Source organism: Arachis stenosperma, chromosome 7 (genome assembly GCF_014773155.1).
Source record: "Arachis stenosperma cultivar V10309 chromosome 7, arast.V10309.gnm1.PFL2, whole genome shotgun sequence".
Classification (NCBI taxonomy): domain Eukaryota; kingdom Viridiplantae; phylum Streptophyta; class Magnoliopsida; order Fabales; family Fabaceae; genus Arachis; species Arachis stenosperma.
The window spans coordinates 84,953,876-84,959,393 of record NC_080383.1 but is presented as its reverse complement, the minus strand read 5'-3'; the positions used below and the strand labels follow the sequence as shown (position 1 = coordinate 84,959,393).

The window sequence follows — 5,518 nt, the reverse complement described above, 5'->3', positions numbered from 1 at the left end:
GCGTTGGAAAGTAGACATCCTGGGCTTTCCAGCAATATATGATAGTCCATACTTTGCTCAAGATTTGATGGCCCAAACCGGCGTTCAAAGTCACCTCAAGAAATTCCAGCGTTAAACGCCGGAACTGGCACCTAATTGGGAGTTAAACGCCCAAACTGGCACTAAAGCTGGCGTTTAACTCCAAGAAGAGTCTCTACACGAAATTGCTTCATTGCTCAGCCCAAGCACACACCAAGTGGGCCCAGAAGTGGATTTTTATGTCATTTACTCATTTCTGTAAACCTTAGGCTACTAGTTATCTATAAGTAGGACCTTTTACTATTGTATTAGAGGACTTTGGTAGCTATCTTCGTTTTATGCTATCTTAGATCATTGGGAGGCTGGCCATTCGGCCATGCCTAGACCTTATGCTTATGTATTTTCAACGGTGGAGTTTCTACACACCATAGATTAAGGTGTGGAGCTCTGCTGTACCTCGAGTATTAATGCAATTACTATTGTTCTTCTATTCAATTCCGCTTGTTCTTTGTCCAAGATATCACTTGTTCTTCAACTTGATGAAGGTGATGATCCGTGACACTCATCACCTTTCTCACCTATGAACAAGGTGACTGACAACCATTCTTGTTCTACAAGCATCTGAGGCTTAGTGAATATCTCTTGGATTCCTTAACCGGAATCTTCGTGGTATAGGCGAGAACTGATGGCGGCATTCAAGAGAATCCGGAAGGTCTAACCTTGTCTGTGGTATTCTGAGTAGGATTCAATGACTGAATGACTGTGACGTGCTTCAAACTCCTAGCAGGCGGGGTGTTAGTGACAGACGCAAAAGTATCGATGGATATTATTCCGGCCTGACCGAGAACCGACAGCTGAATTCCGCTATGCTGTGACAGAGCATATGCAATCGCTTTCACTGAGAGGATGGGAGGTAGCCATTGACAACGGTGAAACCCTACACGAGCTTGCCATGGAAAGGAGTAAGAAGGATTGGATGAAGACAGTAGGAAAGCAGAGAGACGGAAGGGAAGGCATCTTCATGCGCTTATCTGAAGTTCCTACCAATGAATTACATAAGTATCACTATCTTTATCTTTTATGTTATTTTCGTTCATCATCATATACATCTGAGTTTACCTGACTAAGATTTACAAGATGACCATAGCTTGCTTCAATACTAACAATCTCCGTGGGATCGACCCTTACTCACGTAAGGTATTACTTGGACGACCCAGTGCACTTGCTGGTTAGTTGTGCGAAGTTGTGTAATGCCATGGTATTGAGCTACCAAGTTTTTGGAGCCATTACCGGGGATTATGAGAGTTGTGAAAAAGTATTGTTCACAACTTCGTCCACCAAGTTTTTGGCGCCGTTGCCGGGGATTGTTCAAATTTTGAGCAAGCTTTTGGTAAACATCAGTGCCAAGATCCGGCAACAACACCAAGTTTTTGGCGTTTTTGCCAGGGATTGTTTTGTGCATGGACAACTGACGGTTCATCTTGTTGCTTAGATTAGGTATTTTTTTTTTCAAATTCTTGAAGATGAATTCTAGAGTTTCATGATGATTTATTGAAATCTGGCTGGCTGAGAAGCCATGTCTAATTTCATTGGACCGAGGTTTCAACTTATCATCACAGAAGCTTGTTGATTTCTATCAATCTTGCTTTTGGAGCAGTGATTTGCTAAGGCTTGGCTGGCCTTTGGCCATGTCTAGTGTTTTGGACCGAAGCTTTCTTTGAAAGCTTGGCTGGCTGTGAAGCCATGTCTAATTCCTGGACCGGAGTCTTAGACTAGCATTGCACTGATTCCTGGAATTCTCATTGAGAATTTTGATACCTTTTTCCACTTAATTTTCGAAAAATCCAAAAAAAAATTTACAAAATCATAAAATCCAAAAAAATATTTCTTGTTTGAGTCTAGTGTCTCATTTTAAGTTTGGTGTCAATTGCATGTTCTTCTTGCATTTTTCGAATTCATGCATGTGTCTTCATTAATCTTCAAGTTGTTCTTGATGATTTCCTTGTTCTGATTCTTAAATTCTATTGACTTGAGTGTTTTGTTGTTTATCATGTGCATTTTGATGGTGTTAGTAGTGTACAAACTGCTAAGTTTGGTGTCTTGCATGCATTGCTCTTTGATTTTAGTTGCATTTTGATTTTTTTTCTTATTATTAAAAATCCAAAAATATTTTTAATTTGTGTCATTTCAAGTCAATAGTACAGAGAATTGAAGATTCAGAACATACAGCAGAGGAATTATACAGAAAAAGCTGGGCGTTCAAAACGCCCAGTGAAGAAGGACAGACTGGCGTTTAAACGCCTGCCAGGGTACCTGGTTGGGCGTTTAACGCCCAAAAAGGTATAAGTTTGGGCGTTAAACGCCAGAATGTGCACCATTCTGGGCGTTTAACGCCAGGATAGCTAAAGGGGGAAGATTTTGTTTTCAAATCATTTTTTTTTTCAAGTTTTCAAAATCTTTTCAAAATCAAATCTTTTTCAAATCAATTTTTCAATCAAATCCTTTTCAAAATTACTTTCTTTCCACTTTTAAAGATACTTGCTAACAATTAATGATTTGATTTAACATCTCAAGTTTGTTGCCTTTTCTGTTGAGAAAGGTTTAATGTTTGAATCATATCTTTTCTTGTTAGGCAAGTCACTAATTTTCAAAATCAAATCTTTTAAAATAATTTTCAAAACATATCTTTTAAAATTGTTTTCAAATCATATCTTCTCAATCACATCTTTTTAAAACTAATCATATCTTCTTAACCTCATCTTTTCCAAAATAGTTTTCAATCAAATCTTTTTGATTACTAACTTCAAATCCTTTTTCAAAAATCACTTGATTTCTTTCTTACTTTTATTTTCGAAAATCAATTAAGTGTTTTTCAAAATGTTTTCAAAATCTTTTTCATTGAATTTTCGAAAATCCTCTTCCCTCCTTTCCACATCCTTCTATTTATGGAGTACTACTCCTTCCTAATGCACAATTCGAACTCTATCTAATCAAGTTCGAATTCTTCTACCTTCTCTTCTTCTATTTTTCTTTTCCTCTGACACTTTAAGGAATCTCTATACTGTGACATAGAGGATTCCATATTTTCTTGTTCTCTTCTCTTTCATATGAGCAGGAGCAGAGACAAAGGCATTCTTGTTGAAGCTGATCCTGAACCTGAAAGGACTTTGAAGAGAAAGCTAAGAGAAGCCAAAGCACAACTCTCTGTAGAGGACCTGACCGAATTCTTCAAAGAAGAAGAAGACATGGCAGCCGAAAACAACAACAATGCCAACAATGCAAGGAAGGTGCTGGGTGACTTCACTGCACCTACTCCTGATTTCTATGGGAGAAGCATCTCTATCCCTGCCATTGGAGCAAACAACTTTGAGCTTAAGCCTCAACTAGTTTCTCTAATGCAACAGAATTGCAAGTTCCATGGACTTCCAATGGAAGATCCTCATCAGTTTTTAGCTGAGTTCTTGCAAATCTGTGACACAGTCAAGACTAATGGGGTTGACCCTGAGGTCTATAGACTGATGCTATTCCCTTTTGCAGTAAGAGACAGAGCTAGAATATGGTTGGACTCACAACCTAAGGATAGCCTGGACTCTTGGGAAAAGCTAGTCAATGCCTTCTTGGCAAAGTTCTTTCCACCTCAAAGATGGAGTAAGCTTAGAGTGGAAGTCCAAACCTTCAGACAGAAGGATGGAGAATCCCTCTATGAAGCTTGGGAAAGATACAAACAATTAATCAGAAGATGTCCCTCAAACATGCTTTCTGAATGGAGCATCATAGGTATTTTCTATGATGGTCTCTCTGAACTATCCAAGATGTCTTTGGATAGCTCTGCTGGAGGATCTCTTCATCTGAAGAAGACGCCTACAGAGGCTCAGGAACTAATTGAAATGGTTGCAAATAACCAATTCATGTACACTTCTGAAAGGAATCCTGTGAACAATGGGACTAGTCAGAAGAGAGGAGTTCTTGAGATTGACACTCTGAATGCCATACTGGCTCAGAACAAGATATTGACTCAACAAGTCAATTTGATTTCTCAAAGTCTGTCTGGAATGCAAAATGCACCTGGCAGTACTAAGGAAGCTTCATCTGAGGAAGAAGCCTATGATCCTGAAAACCCTTCAATGGAAGAGGTGAATTACCTAGGAGAACCCTATGGAAACACCTATAATTCTTCATGGAGAAATCACCCAAATTTCTCATGGAAGAATCAAGAGAGACCTCAACAAGGTTTCAATAACAATAATGGTGGAAGAAACAGAATTGGCAATAACAAGCCTTTTCCATCATCTTCTCAGCAACAGACAGAGAGTTCTAAGCAGAATACCTCTGACTTAGCAACAATGGTCTCTGATCTAATCAAAACCACTCAAAGTTTCATGAATGAAACAAGGTCCTCCATCAGAAATTTGGAAGGACAAGTGGGTCAGCTGAGCAAGAAAATTACTGAACTCCCTCCTAGTACTCTCCCAAGCAACACAGAAGAAAATCCAAAAGGAGAGTGCAAAGCCATAACCATGGCCGAATATGGAGAGGAAAGAAAGGAGGTGGACGCCACTGAGGAAGACCTCAAGGGGCGTACACCAACCTCCTCTGAGTTCCCCAATGAGGAACCATGGGAATCTGAGGCTCAAAATGAGACCATAGAGATTCCATTGGACTTACTTCTGCCTTTCATGAGCTCTGATGAGTATTCTTCCTCTGAAGAGGATGAGTATGTCACTGAAGAACAAGTTGCTAAATATCTTGGAGCAATCATGAAGCTAAATGACAAGTTATTTGGAAATGAGACTTGGGAGAATGAATCTCCCTTGCTCACCAAAGAACTGGATGACTTGTCTAGGCAGAAATTACCTCAAAAGAGGCAGGATCCTGGGAAGTTTTCCATACCTTGTACCATAGGCACCATGATCTTCAAGAAGGCCCTGTGTGACTTAGGGTCAAGTGTAAACCTCATGCCTCTCTCTGTAATGGAGAAATTAGGGATCTTTGAGGTGCAAGCTGCAAAAATCTCACTAGAGATGGCAGACAACTCAAGAAAACAAGCTCATGGACTTGTAGAGGATGTTTTGGTGATAATTGAAGATCATTACATCCCTGCTGATTTCATAGTCCTAGAGACTGGGAAGTGCATGGATGAAAACATCATCCTTGGCAGACCCTTCCTAGCCACAGTAAAGGCTGTGATTGATGTTGATGGAGGTGAACTGATCATTCAAGTGAATGAAGAATCCTTTGTGTTTAAGGCTCAAGGATATCCCTCTATCATCATGGGGAGTAAGCATGAAGAGCTTCTCTCAAATCAGAGGCAAGCAGAGCCCCCACAGTCAAACTCTAAGTTTGGTGTTGGGAGGCCACAACCAAACTCTAAGTTTGGTGTTGAACCCCCACATTCAAACTCTAAGTTTGGTGTTGGGAGGTTCCAACATTGCTCTGAGTATCTGTGAGGCTCCATAAGAGCCCTCTGTCAAGCTACTGACATTAAAGAAGCGCTTGTTGG

General features: G+C 40.0%; 1 non-coding gene across 1 annotated transcript; it reads right to left on the bottom strand.

Annotated features, from left to right (window-relative positions):
- Window positions 1-3,668: 3,668 nt before the first annotated feature.
- On the bottom strand, window positions 3,669-3,776 carry LOC130942314 (small nucleolar RNA R71). Its single transcript, XR_009070890.1, has one exon. It is a non-coding gene; the product is annotated as a small nucleolar RNA R71 (small nucleolar RNA).
- Between the last annotated feature and the right edge of the window lie 1,742 nt (window positions 3,777-5,518).